This window comes from Hippocampus guttulatus, chromosome 8 (assembly GCF_054856545.1).
Source record: "Hippocampus guttulatus isolate MCC_2025c chromosome 8, RoL_Hgut_1.0, whole genome shotgun sequence".
In the NCBI taxonomy this organism is placed as follows: domain Eukaryota; kingdom Metazoa; phylum Chordata; class Actinopteri; order Syngnathiformes; family Syngnathidae; genus Hippocampus; species Hippocampus guttulatus.
Genome location: NC_141268.1, coordinates 21407188 through 21425195, shown reverse-complemented (window position 1 = coordinate 21425195; position 18008 = coordinate 21407188). Strand labels below are relative to the sequence as shown.

Genomic DNA, 18008 nt, shown 5'->3' with positions numbered 1-18008 from the left:
TTCGATCATCCTCACTCTGAAGAACGGAACTGTCGTATCTCGGCATTGCTACAAAAAAAAAAAACGGTGAACCAGAGCCTGTAAAATGCCAATTGATTTCACTGGAAGTGGAATCCTCTCCGTTCCAGGGGACATTGCGGAGCAGGGTCCCAAGAGAGGGACGGCTACAGACGACGTAATCCAACACAGCCTCACGAAAGCCTCTCATCAAAGTCACCGGGGGGGCGGGGGGGGTCTTGTTATAGTCACCCCGTGAGCACACTTGTCCTGGGGGAAAGTCCCTCTGCCAATCTAGAGGCCGTTGGATCCACTGGGAGGGTTCTAAGGTTGGACCATCCCGTGAGCCAGATTTCTCTTATCGAGCTAAAGGCTGAAACTTTGCTCTGATCCTGTCATGCCACTTTTGTCCAGAGGGGGATTAGTCAGATTGGCTTCAAGTCACTTTCTCACAGTAACCCTTCAGCAAACTCGATGTCATCTCTTCTCGTGTATTTGGTGTCCAAAGCAAGAACCGCCGTGCTTTCAAAACATAAACGGTCAAAGGGGGCTGAGAAGAATAGTTCAATCGATTCTAATCACCAGTCTAACCGACTTTGTCTTCAACCTTTCTTCCTCAAACCTTAAGTCCCTGTCAAATCAAAATCAATGTCAAATTTTCATTTGTCAAATGCTCAATTAATTTTGAATGACAACAAAACGAATGCGAAGTTGAACTCATTATGTTCTGTTTATCAATACGGCAACAGTCAGCAGCTGTTTCCAGTGTTTTGCTCATTTCCAAGATCGTTTTTGGGCCACTTGAGCAACCCCCCTCCCCCCCCAACAAAACAGTTGAGCCAATGTCTTTTTTTTTTCCTGATTCACATACACACACATACTGTACTCACACACACACACACACACACACAGGCTCGAGGGAGACCTGCATGGCCACTCCAAAGTGATTTTTACACAGTGACCGTGCCACACGCCGGCACGCATGCGAGGCGGCTGCCGGCCCTCGCCGTGTGTAGCCATGCCAGTCGACACACACCAGGCAGGCTGCTTCCTGCCTGATAGTCTGACGGCTTCACTGGGCCCGACCTTCCTCTTCTTCACCCCAACCTACAGAGCAGAACGCTGCATGCACTATCTGCCGTGGGGATGGCAAAATATATATATATATAAATGAATAAAAATTTAGTTCAAGGATTAAAAAATAAATAAATAAATAAATACATCCAGTATTGACATGTTTGTTGTTTGCACGCATCGATTGCTTAGTTTGGGGGGCTGATGCTAATTGTTGTTCTTCTTTTTAATGTCATCAAATTTTTTTTCAAGCAAGGAGAGAGCAAAACTAAAACAGCATCCTGTTTTTTTGGGGGGGTGGGGGGTGTTGTTGATTTCATTCAATGGACTTTCCTCTCTACCAGACAACAAAATTACAGACCGCCACAGAGACAGAAGGCCTGCATTTGAACAAAATATGGCAGCTGACACCTTCCAAATCCGGCAGGGGACCTTGTTGCTTTTAGTGTCATTTTTTTTCCAGAAGCCATCATTCCAGTCCACATAGCCAGGCGAGGTTTAACAGTGAGCGGAATAAATGTAATGGCTTGTTTTGTGCAGCCTGCCTTCTGTTGCTTCTCGCCGCCATCATATCCACTGATGTTTGTGACATGACCCAAATGTGCCATTGCCTAATGCGTTTGATATGTACGATATAGACGGAGCTATCAGGACATTCTACTACATCAACAAGGGTTGAAAACAGAATAAAATAAAATAATAGGGAGGCCAGACTTCCATTCTCATGAAATGGGTCTGTGAGAATTTTCTGAACATTCCCGATTGATGTTCACTGTACAGTATATATGATTGTGAACGCAGTGGCACCTTAAGATGCGTCCTTCCGCGACCACCTTCAAAACTGAAACCACTCATATCTTCAGGAATAATCCACTCTAAAATATCGTTTGGTTAATGGCACTTTTTTTTTTTTCAGTTCAACGGACAATGTGTTGCTCCTCTTGGTGTGTGTGCGCCTTGGCCACCTGGTTGCAGAATAATCCAGACAGAGACACACAGGAAGAAGAGTTTCACCGCTAACTCAGTAAGCTGCACTAAAATTAGTCATTTTTTGCAAAGGATAAATAATATTCGTCTGGGGAGGGAGGGAGGTAGGTAGGTAGGTAGGTAGGTAGATATGCATACCTGTGTATACACACACACACACACACACACACACACACACACACACACACCTGGTGTCTGTCTACGTGTGTTGCTGCACTGTTTGTGTTCGAATATCCATCGCTGAAGGGTTTAAAATCCTGCCAACCAATGCCTGTCTTTGGCATTTTGCAATGTTTGCTTGAATTAAGCTACATTGACTTTATTCGGGCCAAGCTATCTGGTTGTTTTAAATACACAACTTGTAGTTCTCTTTGTTTTATGTTTGACAGTAAACTCATGTTTTAGCAATGGGGGGCTTGCAAGCTACGTACAATACTGCCAAAAGCACAGCCACGGCGTCCACTAGCCAGAGGCTAAGCTACTTAAGTCAAATATTCGTCTGTATCGGTAGCTATTCACACAATCGTCGTCTTTTTGATTCGTTTCGACAGTCACCATTTACCCCCGTACACCTTGCGCACTCCTAAAATGCCACAGAGTATGTTCGGCTCCATTTGGCACATTTGAACCTGCATTGGGGGAGTGCGGTGGGTTCATTAGCACGCCTCAAGGGGATCCGGGAGCCGGCGTAACGGGCAACAAGGACTGAGGTGAATATTAGGACAGATTAAGGTCAGGAAGCGATGCTTTCTACCGAGCGCAAAATTCCCACACAGTAAGAATCCACTTGAAAGACAAGCAGGTGCGTCTGTTGCCCGAGGCTGCTACTGAAGTGCAGTCGTTTTCTGGCGTGATCGCGCAGGTTTCAGTGAGACGTCATTTTGCAAACTTTGCCCCCGGTAAACACCACACACAATGCAGATGGTGGATTTACGACGCAGTCGAAAGATGCCTCAACACCGAAGCTTTTCCTCGTCTTAGAAATGGGGGAGGAAAAAAATGAGCTCATGCGGGCGGACAAGTGTACACACCCTCCTCTAAATGGACATGTGTCGCCAACCGAACAATGTGCGGCAAGAGTCATATGACCTAGAACTGGAGGTCCCTCCAAAATGGATGAAAAGAAAAGGCCCAAAAGCGGTCAGCTGGCTGCCAAGAGGTCAGCGGCAACAACGCGGTTTTGAGAGCGTCGTCGCGGTGGCGTCGGAAGGTGCTTCCAATATGAAAGGGGCTGGCAGAGTGATTTCAGAGTGCTATTTTGCTGGCCTTGTGTGAACCCCATTGGAAAAAACGGAAGGAGCGATAATGAATGCGGCTTTGGGACAAAGTACTGAGACATTGTTAAATACAACTCTTTGCCACAATGGCAAATACCTGTTGGCAAAGTGTGGTTTATTTTTCCATCTCAACCAGCAAGAAAAGTTTTCCCCGTTACTTCCTGCTGGGCTCCTTCCCAAATTCGGGCAAGCTCGCACCAGGTGCACCGTCGTCCTCGCGCGCTGCACCGAAGCAGCGAAAAAGCAAACACGACGGAAGGTGAACCTCTGGCAACAGTTGCGGGGTTGACCGTGTGGATCTTCAAAGTTTAGATATCATTTGTTCACATAACCGGCTGTGGAATTTCAGATGACGGCAGAGGCATGAGGTGAACTTTCGACCCCCTTCGGGCTGTCTGTGAACGTGAGATGATAAAGAATATTTGGTCACGTTTGTCAAATCTGCTTTGTCTGCACCACAGGCCACAAATACGATTGGTGATGCTGCGTGTGAGTGCAGTTTGAGTGACTTGTGCGCTTGTCAGATTTGCTTTTCACTAAGAACGCTCTGCTTGTCTCGATGAATTTTTGCGGCGGATCTTGGCACCTTCACAGATCATTTGATGCTATAAAACAAAGAATGAGAGCGCTTAAATCATTAATGGCGCAGCCGCGCTTGCCTGCGACTTTTGCAATGCTTCAGATAGCGAGGTGTGAATAGCGAAGCAAGGTGCGTGTCCTACATGGACTTATGCAGGATGTAAAAAAACGAAAGGAATAAATAAAATAAAAATAAAACCGCACTGGGTTCCTCCGCACCGCACTCACTTTTCATGATTTGCAAAAGGGCCTTCATCTGTTCCTGGACGACTCCATGTCAGCCGAAGTTTAAGAGTCCCAAAAGCGGGTTGCAGCCAGACGCAAGCAACAGGGACAAATGTCACAGTTTAGTCTGATCACTGGCAGATCTGGAACATTTTTATTTCAGTTTTTTTTTTTTTGCCTTCTGTGCTGCTGCTTCTCCCACTCACTCTCTCTTTTTCTCTCTGGCTGCTACTTTGCCTGTTTGCTGCTGCATTATTTAGGCTGCGGAGACTGGAGATTTATATGTGGTAGACAGCAGATATTAGCCTTAGTCTCCCGAAGACCAGATGGCCAATCAATATTTCTCAAGCCATTAATGGTGAGTGAAGGAGGAAGATCTGTTATTTAAAAATGAGGCAGCAATACGATTGCATATAAAATTGGCAGACAGGAGAGTGGAGCACTCACGGTCATATTTTTTCGGCTTTTATCTCACCCCCACTAGCCACACAGTGCTCCGGACCGCCTCTACCCACCGCCATATTTTATTTTATTTATTTATTTTTTTTATCCTTTGGCTGCCTCCCGCGTATAATCGGCCTCGTCTGCGGCAGATAAATTTTAGCCCCTCAGCGTTTGGGGCCCCGAGAACCCCAACAGACTAAAATGGAACCCTAAAAAACACGACATGCGCAAGGCAAGCAACCGCCTGAGGCATGATTGGCGCTTGGTAGTTTGGAGTGTTTTGGGATTCCCTTGCCTCTGTCGAAGAGCGAGAAACCAATCCACCAAGACTATTTTTTTTTTTTTTATATGGGACGAAAGAGCTACAATGGTTAAGGGAGCAGGGGAATTGGCAATATGATGGGCCAGACAATGTGAACGCGGGCCAACGATCTATTTCGAAACGTGGCAGCGGCGGCGCGGGGCGAGATTTGTGATGTTTTCATTTTCTTTGGTGTTCTTCACGTTGCATTTCGATTTCGGATGGCCTGCCATAACGCGCGAATGTCGGTAAATCCCATTTCCTCATCATAATGTGAGGAAGTACAAATGTATCAGCCTGCATCTCCATCTGCTAGAAACGACGCTGTAGTTTACGTGCAAATATTTCAGGCGTGAAGGCAACAAGAAATACTGTACTTGTTTTCATTTTAATAATCTGTGTGACTTGCATGCACGGTGCGGATCATGGGCGAGCAAAGTATGATCCATACATCCACAATGCGCTGCCCGTTCCATTTTCGAATCCAGCTCACCGCAAGGACCATATTTTATTGTGTCCCCATCAATGAATGTCCCGGATAAAATGATATTCATATGCTGGATTTATAAATTGTTAAGATGTATATTCGCAAGCTGCTTAGGACTTCTTGCTCCGTAGCTACTTAGTGTTAATGTACGTTTTCGAACGCACCTTTCTTGGCCCCAACGTGTAAGGCCTTGAAATCAGACAAATACCGCCCATGCAACTCTTGAAACCATTCTGCATCCTTTTCCCAGCTACGCACGAACGCCTCATGGCACCTCTGCTTTCGCCGCGTTCTACGTCGCAGATGGAGTGGCAAAACACTGCCAACTTGACGGAGGCGAACACAAAGCGTGCAGCTGTTGAACTGCAGCTATTCATTCAACGGGAAAAAGGTCAAGGCAACCAAAAGGACAACTTTGCAGCGTGCAGGTCGACAATGAAAAAAAACACTTCTTTCCAACGTCCTCTTCAAAAGAACACCGTCGTGTGGTCTTGGTACCGACAAGCTGCTTCATTTACAAACATTCATACATACCTTGACTCACAAGTGGCATGATTGATATGATGTATGTATATATATATATATATATATATACTGTATATGAGCTTGTGCTTCTTACTGGCCGCTCAGCAGAATAAAACCATCCAGTGCACAACAAGTAGCGCTGATCTCCAATCCAAAGCGATGCAAGGCCACCATCTATCTGGTCAACATTGCAGCGGTTTACCAACCCGAATTTCACACACAAGCTGGGCGTCGGTGTACGTATTTGATGAATATACATCAGTGGCATTAGCCAGTTGGCTTCCCGTGGATGAATATAAACGTCCACGGCAGTGAATGAATGAATTGCGGCAGGGCGTCTATTGGAGAAGAGGAAAATGGCTGATTATGTGTATAATATCATCCAGGCCTTTATGAGACTTTTTCTTTGACAAGATGTACAACAAATGGTCTGCGATTGGCTGGCAACCGAATAGGTCTTGAAATCAGCATGATCCAAAGAGTCAGACTGATGAATAGAGGATTAAAAAATATAATGAAACAGTGCCGGATCACTGTTGCCAAGCGACATATCCACACCAGCCCGAGCCATAACCCATTCCCCTGGCTGCCATTGACAAGTGCAGAATAATTTACATTTTAACTGTTCCTGAAAGACACAGAACCCATTTGGAGGCCTGCATGAAGAGCTGCATGCAGTTTTTAGGCTGTTCCAGAAGGGGTTTTATTCGGCGCGCTTGGCTGCATGCTCCAGATAGCACCCGTCAGGATAGTTCAGCATGTAACAAAAAAAAAAACTGAATGGTAATTAATGAAACCAAACATGATATCACAGCACGCGGTCATAAAAATGAAACATGATCTTGCCGGAAACAGAAGAGTTGTTGTCGAGTACATTCAAATTGGATTCAAACGTCTGCGACACAAATCGCATTTTGTAATTTGAGTCCTCAAACAATCAACATTCTAAAGTCTCCTGTGATCCCCCAGGTGGAAGGAAGTGCAAACAAAAAGAAGTCCCTTGTTCCTCCAAGCCGTCAGCTTTTGATGAAGTTGTGTTTTTTCGGACCTGCTTTTCTCGACGTGCTCTCTTCGTCCCTTGTCAAAGAATGAAGCCAGAGTCAATCCTTTCTACTTTGCACGGCTCTCAGGCGGCTTGAAAGACGATTGAGTGCATGTCTCGACAATGCCGCCGGAGATACAGAGATTACTCCAAAAGCAGCGTGTGGCCGGGATGAAAGCAACCCAAAAAAAAAAAAAGTCTCGCAATTGTTTTTTGGGTCCCCCCCCAATAAGCAGGGCAACTGGCTGTTTGTGGTCAAGAGCTGCGAAAAGTATCAGTATCAGCTCTTTGAAAAATCAGAAATGACTACACAGGTTGGCCTGCATTTTTTTGAGGGGGGCAGGGTTGACATTTTGGGCTTTGTGGAAATGTTCATAGGACCCGCTACACATTCTTACCCACTGTGGGGAATGTGAAGAAGAATATCAAATATTAGACGATGTGCACGTCATCATTTCAAGTGTACATAGAACTCAGTTTCTGGTGCAAAGTCAATCAAGTTTCGTCTAACACGAGACGGTTGTGCCGTTTTTCAATGACATTTGGGAGTGTGACATCACAGTCCACTGTGTGTGGGGGGATGAAATTCAAAAGCGTTCAAAAGCTTTTACGGTTTATTTGGTTGGTTTTGCTACCAAGCTCCGCATGTCCCTTGGCTTGGTTTCTCCGTCTATTCCGAGACAAGTAAATTCAAGGCCCATTTTAACAGGGCTTTAAGTTGCCTTTGATATTTGTGCGTTGTATTTACTGCCGGGATTCAAGTTAAATGTGAGGCTCCCAGCCAACTAAGCACCTCTGCAAAGTTGCGCAGCGTAAATCAGCCAGCTTCACCCAAGGACGCGTCACCCTATCAGCGGCAAATTAAAAGTTGTTGCCTCTGTTTTCAGACGGACGTCGATATATTTTCTGCTGCTCTTCATGACAGCGGCGGGCGAGATGCCAACATGGCCCAGTTTCCCCGAGCAGCGCAAGGCTGAATAGAGATGAGCGAGGGAAAATATATCATCTCAAACGGCGGTTGTACACGATTATGGTATCGAAGCCGATACACCTTGACGTATGAGGCAATTGGGGACACAGGCTGTCGGTACAACACCCTCTGTCCACACGTCCTCATCTTTCAAGGATTTAGAGCCGGTCACATCTAATCTCAACACCTCAATTTCCTTGCGCGTTACTTTGATAAGAACTCCAAATGTCCTCAGAGGTGCAGCATAACATCTGCAGTGGAGATCCGCAACGAGGAAAGGCGCTTATTTCTCAGGGAGAGCCAGCTGGGACGTGGACACCGGATGAATGTAAAAAAGGTAGAAAAACAGTCTCTCTGTCTAGTCAGCAGAGAGTTAGCACAGCGCTATGGATGGCTGTGTCAATACAAGTGACTCTTTGTTTTATCGCCACAGTAGCTCGCCATCCATCCGTGGCGCACAGGTTATTGACTTAACATTATGCACATTTGATGTTTGCCCTTGACCACCATTCCGACTCAAAGCATATTTGGCCAGCACTCCGACTACTAATTTTATACTTTAAAAAATAAAATAAAATAAAAACCCGGACAGCTAACAAATCTAAAACCAAATCTTTGCTACCATCTGCAACAATGTCTTGACACATAAGCTGATACATGGACAGCAAAAGAAAGAAAATGTCTTCAACCGCATCATTATAAATGTTAATACGTTTTAAATTGAAAAGCATACTTGGTCTTAGGCACCAAAATGTTAAACCACAGAAAAGGTCAGCTACCCTGACGAATAACTTCAACCTAAAATCAAGACACCCCGGTCCGAAATCCAGATGTTACGTATCCAGCAACACTGGGTGCCAGAACAGCCCATTAACATCTGACAGTATGTCATCCTTACACACCGAACAACCTGTCGACAGGCTCCCCCTACAGCTGTGCACGTCAGCGTCATGTCATGCCTCCCAGATGGCGGCGAGCGATTGCCGCGCAGTTGAGCGGGTTCACGATTCAGTCCCCTCACGTATCACGTAGCTCCTCATTGGAAGAAGCTCGGACCAACTGTGCCCGAACTGGAGCGCGTACAGTCGGTGAATATACCACAAACTATGATCTCAAAATATTGTTTAAAACGTATCTTACCATATTAACCCGAAAAGGGGAAGTCAAGTCAAAAATGTTGTCAATCATGTGTTCCATGTACAATTTTTGGAAAAAAAACTATTAAAACTAGCAAACCTGTTCGAAAAAAAAAAAGAATTCAAACTGACTGCATTTTCAAAAATGAATAAATTTGCATGCATGCATGCGACTTCTCCGGAGGTAGACACACACACACACACACACACACACACACACACACACACACACACACACACACACACACACACACACACACACACACAGGCACACGCAGGATGTGTTGCACTTTTAAGCATTTGTGAATAAATACAACTAAGCTTGAAAAAAGCGTTTGATGTCGAGTCCAAAGAGAACCTGGCGGTTTGTCACAATGTCAAGGCTTGTAATAACGAGTGTGCGGGAAGAATTCCACGGATTTAGAAATGTTATTTGGCACCAAACCCTCACGTGAACGCAGGGAATCCACCCTTCAACTGCATTCGCCCTCCCTAAAGGGCCTTTCATGAACCCGCGGAGCTGCAGCAAACGTTCCAGATGGAGCCCAATCCACTCGGTGCGCTGATAAGACCGAGAGCCTCTGGAGAGGATAAATGACGGGGCTCGAGAGATGGAGATGTTGAAAGAAAAAGAAAGACCGAAAGAAAGAAAGGAAAAGAAGACCGAAAGAAAAAAGACGCACGAGGAGGGAACTCCAAGACGTCGGTCATCACTGGCTTCTGGTCAAACTTTTCTGGGAGTGTTTAAAAATGCGCAGATTAGGCCTCAGTGCTCTAAAAATGTAAATCATCTGGTAGGGAGATCAAACGGCTTTAGTTCGTTTAGCCCTGCGGTCCATTTTGCTTCCAATCAGAATAGAAATTGCCAAAGTTCTCCCTGGCTAAACCCGGGGAGGATCAGAAGTGGACTTGTGCCCAGGCCAGGAGCTCCAAACTTTCTTCTTCGCATCCCCAGATAAAGCGTATCCTCAGCTCGTGCGGAAATCTGCCGAGAGTTGACACAGTCAAAGATACCAAACCTGTCTCGACTCAGTTATCTTATTTTCTCTTTCAAACTCTTTCTCCGCGGCGGCGTCACTCGCTAATTTCAGAATTGAATACCGTTACGGAAGTGTGCTTTGACGTGGGCTTGAACTGAAAGGCGTCCTTCACTCTTACTTCGAAACAAGACATTTCCAAAGCCTCCGCTTCTATGACGGAAAAGAACGACAAACATTTGTTGCTGTTTTTTTGACACCTGACGGACTGGCGCTGTTGTGCGCTTTTTCAAATAATGTCCTTTCGTCCAAAAAAATGGATGTCAATTAAAAAAGGTGTTGTATTTTTTTTTTTTTTTACCGCTTTATCAAATAATGCAAACAAAAAATATTAACCGATTATACAATGATTAAATGAACGTAATAAGTTAGACTTGCATCTATGTCAATGAACATCTAAATATGAGCTCCTGCCAGCCAAAGAGGGAGTAGCCCCCACACCCCACCGCCACCCCCCCCCCCACCCTCAATGCATCACAACTGGAGGCCATTCAACATTTTTTTTTTTTTTTTTGGTTGCTTCTGCTTGTCTCTTTTCAACAAAAACAATGCCGCTATTGCAGGTATCAAAGCTTTCATCAGCCTCAAATATTTAACATTTCCTCACAATTAATTAACTTTGAGCAAGTTCCCTCTAGGGTTGCGGCTTTGATCACCAAGGTTGTCTTTGTATGTCATTGCGGAGACAAAAAAAAAGAGAAACCACACAGAAAGTAAAGTTTTGATGAAGTGTTGGGAGCACGCCGGAATTGAAATGCAAGCGGGATAAACATACAAACATGGCTGGATTTGTGGCTTTCAAGTTGTCTCATGCCTTCAAGCACGTCCATGTATAAATCAGGCGGGCACCTCGGCCAACGAAAGCTGGCGCCGGGCCCGAATGGGGGCGAGTCCTGCTGAAAAACGGATGTTTGCGAGGGCCTCTTCAATTTCAGCGTTCACTTTGGGGGCCGCCGTTTACTCTGAGTTACGTCTTCACGCTCGGCTGCTTTTCTAACAAAGACCCCGGAGCTGTTCATATCGACAGGGGCTGTATTGTTGATTCCAAAGGGATTCTTTGGTCAATAATTTGATGTACTGCATCGGCACAGTGCGAAGACTGCGGATGGCTCCGAATGGTCGTTAATAAAGTGCTAAAATGACTGAAAGTGCTAAAATGACGAATAGCGAAAGCACCAGAGGCGTCGAGGAGAACATCGAAAAGCGGCGCGGAGGCAAATCTCTCACCTCCATTATCAGAGCACGCTTAGGAAGGAAGGAAGCTGTCAGACGATCCTTGAGCACCTCAACTCATGAGAACGTATGACCGCCTCCCCTTGTCGTTTATGTAAACAATGGCAAAGAATACCGTCAAAGATGATTTTTGCTCCACAGCACACCTGAAGACTTTTGGTTGCAGAGTGGATCTGACCGCTCAAAAAAATCAATTGCGCAAGAAAGCGCCTCCGTTTCATATCATCAACGTCTTATAAATAAACATCATTAACTCTAAACCATTTTAGACTCATTTTACGAGCGCTGCCAACAAACGGAACAGACGCATCGGCGCAGAGACAAACAAAGCAAACAAATTCCCGACTGGAACACGCTGGCGGCACATTATCTTTCACGTTGCCAAGCACAAGGGAGCATGTGGATTTGGTCAACCGTTTCTCTTACAGAAACGTAACTGGAATTTTAGGAGTAAAGTGCATTCAAGTGTTCCTAAATCTCTTAATAAGAACGGTCCGATTGAAGGGAAGGCAGCACTGTGCCGACACGGTTCGCATGTACGCATCACGGTCGGGAGGTTAGGGGTTCAAATCCGTCATTCACCCTGGTGTCCAAGCTTGGCGCAAATTCATAAAAGGTATGTACAGTATATTCTTTATCCTCTGTGAAAAATGACTCGTATGACTGTATCTTATTGAGTGTGCTTAAGCGCCTTCCCTTTTGTCCACTCCGGAGTCTATAGCAAGAGCGCCCCATAAAGGTGAAACTTCCTATTGCACGCTTTGAGTCATTTCAGCAGCCCACTGGCTGTAATGCGTCTACTACGCCAACAGCCGAGCGTCCACATTAGATTTGATTAACTGGTGAAAAATACTTTGGGAAAACAGTACAGTATTCGATTTTAAATTACTGTAACGCATGCGCCTTTCAAAGTCGACTGCAAGATGGGCAGTGCGCATGTCACCAGCCGTCGGCCATTAGCGCAAAGTTCGTATCCACTACGCAAATGAATTTCTCATTTCGGGGATGGACTATTTTACAAATGGATGTCGACGGACTATGCCGTTAGTTCTGACTGAGAGACTGTCTGACTATTATACTGCCCCCTGTTGTCCAAGGCGCACACACCAGAAGGAGCACGGGGGCTCGAACAGATTAATAGCATTTCCATGGATTTTAATAGGGAAAGATGATTTGAGATAGAAGTTGGGTTTTTTTCGTTATGAGCATGGTCACTAAAAAAAAAAAACTGAAATGGAACTCGTACGTGAAGGCACACTATTTTATTTGTCTTGGTAATAGAACTGTAGCTCAATGTTTTGTTTTGTTCACCAAGAAATGCTCATTGGTCTCATTAGTGCTTGGTTGCTGCATCGAAGTACAGTAAATAATACTTACGCCATCCTTTGATTTCTACACTGCAGAATTATTCTGTGTTGAAGGCCCATGGAGTGGATTTATCTAGATAATAATAATGTCCCGCTCTACCTTGAAAAGTGGCCCGTGTACATATATTGGTGTCGTAAAATGCAAATAGGCTGCCACTGCAAGTCACTGCTCTCGTTTATTTACATTTCCAAATCTCAGCGGTAAAATATTGACTTTCCTTGTGGCATTGCAACTTAGCACATTAGCCAAAGGAGGGCGGAAAAAAAAGGAAATCAGCCTTATGAAAATTCACGACGGCCCACCCCTCAGAGGCGTCAATAATGAATGATCCTTCCTTTCCCAGCCTCACTCGTAGGTCAAGGGTTGATGTATGGGAGCCCGGCGGGGACAAATAGGACACATTAGCGAGGGTTGGCTCTGTGCAAATGGGAACTGAGTGATGGCCCTGAATGTTGACATCCTGTGACATATCCAAATACATCGACACGTCAGTCATTATTGACTGCAGAGCAGTAAATTCTTTCTCGCACGCACGCACACACACACAAACAAAATAAAAAACACCCAAGATAGTCACCACCTTTGGGCAAGCAGATTTATTTATTTTTTTGTGAAATCACTAATCAACCCGTGTTATATCGACTTACCCCTAAACAGCACCTTCGTTGCATAACAAAGAGCAATTAATCCAACTTGAACGCTTTCCCGTAGAGTGTCCCTATGCAATTAATTGGATTGCGGCTAAAGCAGGTTGCACACTGCTAGAGCCATGGATGCAATACGTACATTTGTTTGCACTTCAAATCCCAAAGAAGCAAGGGGGACGTTTTGAGTGGTCTTGTGGATATGAGTGCTCGGTAGCTAAATGACACCAAGGATGTTCAATGTTCAAAGGGGGAGTTGGTACATCGAGTTAGCGGGAGCTTGATTGAAACTATGGTGCTCCAGTATATCCACAAAAGCAAGGGCTTGGACAGAGTTCTAGACAAAACAACTGTGAACTGGGGAGCTGTTCCTCAGAGGGGGCGTGGCCACGGGGAGTTGAGAGGATTCGCAACCCACCCGGAATGAGCAACGTTTCTGGCCAGCAGGTAAGTGCTTTTCCGGATATCTAATTGATCGTACAGTACGTTCCAACAAATAAAACTCCGACCAGAATGAGTCATGCTACTGACCTAGAAGCAGCGGCAAACGTTTGTTTACAGAGCATGTCAGGGAGGGGGCGTGGCTTCGGACTCCTGAGGGGCGGGGTGATTAATGAAGCTTCATTCAGATGTTGATAACAGTTTCAAAACTGCTAAGACCGCTTTTAGTTCCTTTTCAAGAAGGTATATTTGATCTCCTCATCGCAGAGTTACTGCGACCACGAAGAAACCCAATCATCATGTCGGGAGTTATTATTGTTTCGTATTTTATGGGGGGTCGTCAAACTTCACTCACCGTGCTCCAATCACACGCAATGACGCACACAAATGTTTTGCAATTCAGTGGTGCCCATCTGCCGAATAATCACGGTTCAAATTTGGTAGGAGATGTACAATATGTTTGAAGGGCCCGCACTAAAAGGGGAGCTTCAAAAAAAAAAGGCAGACTTCCTGTGTCTTTCGAACAAGGGGTTTTTGAGGACCTTTTTTTTCCCACTAATGATACTCGTGCCTACAGAATTTCATGTTGCGAAGTGACCTGGCTTCAGCGGCTGAATAAAAAAAAAAAAAGATAAATGAAAAAATATATATTATATCATATACATAATAAAAAGGTCCTGGAATGGCTGGAATGTTGAATTCCAAAGTGTTTCGGTGTGTACGGTATGTTAAAAAAAGATTCCCTCACAAGTAAAACATGGGCATTTGTACACCCCGTGCTGCTTTTATCCGTTAAGTGGATCATGTCCTGATTCCACATCAACAAAATGCGATCTCCTGTAAACTCCAACCCACAAAAGGCCACTGCCCTCAGAATGGCAAAGCAGCTCCAAAGTGCATCATAAATCCAGAGACAAAAGGCAAAACTGAGTGGACAATTTAGCGCAAGTTGCTTTTAAAAGGTCTCGCGGCCCACACGCTATCATTCAGGGCAGTGACACGGGCCAAAATTGCGCTCATCTAGCATCACCCACTCCACAAGTTCACATGTACTCAAACACGAGGATAAAAACAAGGACAGAGCTTGAAAAAACAAAATAATAATAATAATAATAATAATAATAAAGCGAGTGGGTCAAGATTTAGCGATCGAATTCTAGTATGTCAACAAAGCGGGTGTTCCGGGTGGTTAGGCACACGTGTAGACTAACTTTCCCAACCTTGGGGAAACAGCTGCAGGGAATGTATTGTGGCTTTGGGAATCGGGCAGGGATGAATGGAGGGAAAACATGGACATGTTTTATTGAGAAATATTTCACAATACATATTGCATCTGGTACTGAGAGCGGTCATCGAGGGTCTCAATTCAGCAGGTCTGCAAGCCCTGAGAAGCTTGATAACGGTCCTGATCACTTGAATCAGTTGTGTTGGAGGAGGGAGAAATCTAAATTATTTTAATTACAGGATAGGGGCCCTGAAGACCGGAGTTGGACACCGCCGACCTTGTTTTTGTTCAAGGTGATTCAATGTCATCCGCTGTCATCCTGCTTTTTACGCCTACAAACCGCAATGGCTGGAGTTTCATTGAATGTACATCTTTGGGCATGATTATTGACGTACATTGTGAGAGTTCCGTTTATTTGCTTGGTAAAAACGGAATTTGTTTTCTGTGAATACAGGCTACACCGTTACACAGTTGGACAATATTTGTGTGGATTCCAATGCTCGTTCTCTCTCTCTCTCTCTTTCTCACGCTCTCATTAAATTATATGTGCTTAAAGGTGGCGTGCTTAAGTGTGTTTAAATAACCTAAAACAAAAGTAAAATATATAACTAAATAAAATCAACTGCCATAAACGTAACCAGCGTGACCGGAGGATGGTGGCCATTGGAAATTTCAGGTGAACCCCGAACGGCCGGTCCATTCCAGTTTGAAATTGGGTGTGTATCAGGGCTGCTTTACATTCTTGATCACTTGCCTGCTCCTGTGCCCGACCAACATCAAGTCAACAGTAGATTGACAACAATCGCCAATGCGCCATCACAGGCTGTATTACGCCCCTTCCTCCTTCAGTCTTTAACATCTCATTAAACAACGCCACGATGTGACTCGGGGACGTCAGGCTACTCAATTACGCAATGCAAAGCGCGGCGAATAATTTAAGTTACAATCAGTGTCGCGTCATCTTGCAGGCAGTCGTAAATTAGAAGCTGATTGCAGAGTTCACGCCCGTCGTGACGCCGCGTAATTATTGTCAAGGAGTTATGTTGAAGTTGGGCTTGCGCCGTATCTGCAAATTAGACCCCAAAAAAAAAAAAATTAAAATGGCTGATAAGTATCAAGGCATTGAGATGCACGGTTTGATCTCATGTTTAATTGCATTGCCAGTTTGCACTCCTTCTAACGCCGAATTAGGTAAGAACCCGTGTTTGTAACTTTAGTGGATGTTCAAAAAAATGAACCCAAAGATTATCTATTTGAAGAAAAAAAAGTCTTCCAAAGAAATCTGCATTCAATGAATGTCATGTTTTATAAACAGCTGAGAGAGGAACAAGCTCTTGCTGGGTTGACACAAGGGCACTACTGTGCTTTAGTGTTGCCATGTTAGAGAACAAAGTATTGTTTTTGCCTTTGTACAGGAAGTACAAACCTTGCACTTCTTGTACAAGGTTTGTGTACCACTGGTATACAACAATAGTTCAACATTTGGGGTCAGACAAAACATGCAAACACAAAACTAATTGGGGAAATCAATAAGTTAAAAAAGTTAGTCGACAGATTGTAAAAGCTTTCAGGTCACAAGCTGTGCTTGAGCGCATGACAGTACAAGCAATGATCTTGAATTTAGACAGGTTATCTCATCCTAGCATTATATAAACATTGAATGCATAAAAGCGAATAACTAACAAGAATGACCAACAGCTGAAAGTCCCCCCCACCCCCACCCCCCACCAGTAAATTCTGTTCAATAAATGTTTAGAGAATTGGAATGAGGATTGGCCATTTTGGAGTGAACTTTGGCTGTTGCAGACAACCCCCCCCCCCCCATGCTCCATCAGAACCCCCCCCCCCCCACCAGTGTTTCACTTATGAACTTTTTAGGCAGAAATCATCAAAAACATCTTGATTTTTGCATTTTTAAGTTTAACTCACCAACATCACACTTGCTGTCACTTCCACGTGGTGTCCCTCATTGTACCTTCCCCACTTCCTGTTTCTTGCACTTCCTGGCCCGCCATTTCAGCAGTCAGTCCTTAAAGGTGCAGTGATAGTTAAAAATGATATCTTGCTCGCAAAAATCAGTAGTGCGCATGAATGACTTGTGGGTCAACTGCCACTATTTTTGCTTTTTGAGCTGAGTAAAACTAACCTGAGCCCAAACAACACAGCGCACGTGGGTAGGGGAGCTTTTCAATGAGCCTTTCTTCATTTGCGTCACTCGGCCGACATGGCAGCCTTTCCCCGCGGCAGCGGCTGAAGACTCGAATCAAAGCGAGGCGGCAGCGGCGATCTCCGTCACCTCCCCGGAGATGCCGCCCGCCTCTGCAAGTGTAGGGAGAAGCTTTGCTCATTGACATCGCCCACCGTGGTAAAGAGCTTCAAATGGGCGGAATTACAGGATCAATAGAGTGATTAGCAGAGGCCTTGTAGCTGCAGTCTGTTATTGGCAATCCTTTGTAGTTTGTACGATCCGACGAGACCCAAGAGACAAGGAGGTGTTGCGCCTTCTTTTGTGTGGGAGATACTCTGCGGATAGATGCATAGATAAGGGAGGGGTCAGCAACATTTTGAAAAGTGAGACTAACTTCTTGTAAAGGGCTAAAAAAAAAAAAAACAATTGGCTCAAGTTCTTGTTATTATTCATTTAATCATCAATTGGAATCCATTTCATAATAATAATTTTTTTTTGCCCGGATTCATTTGTTTCAATTGGGAAGGAAGTGATATAATATGAGTGCTCTGAGTTCAGAGCGTGTTTACAGAATGAGAAAACCTCATATCTCAAGGCACCACAACATAGAGTAGTCAAACCACTTTTGACGATGCGCCTGCATCTGCAAGCGTGGTCCACTAATTGAATGACATTACAGGAGCAAACTGGCGGGCGGCCCTCGGGGCGAGAGGCACCATCGATGTTGCCAGTATCTTCGCCCTCCTAATCTCTGTCGCCTGGGCCAGCTCTGCTATCGATAATAGATCTTGGGGGATTAGGGGCTCCCTTCTGGAGACACTTCCCTCT

General features: G+C 44.8%; 1 protein-coding gene across 2 annotated transcripts in view; it reads right to left on the bottom strand.

Annotated features, from left to right (window-relative positions):
• cdh22 (cadherin 22) overlaps window positions 1–16952 on the bottom strand; it is a 168774-nt gene extending 151822 nt beyond the window's left edge. For both annotated transcript variants that reach the window (XM_086118059.1, XM_086118058.1), the window contains exon 1: window positions 16922–16952. The gene's annotated coding sequence lies outside the window, so the exon portion shown is untranslated. The remainder of the gene's footprint in view (window positions 1–16921) is intronic.
• Window positions 16953–18008: the final 1056 nt, after the last annotated feature.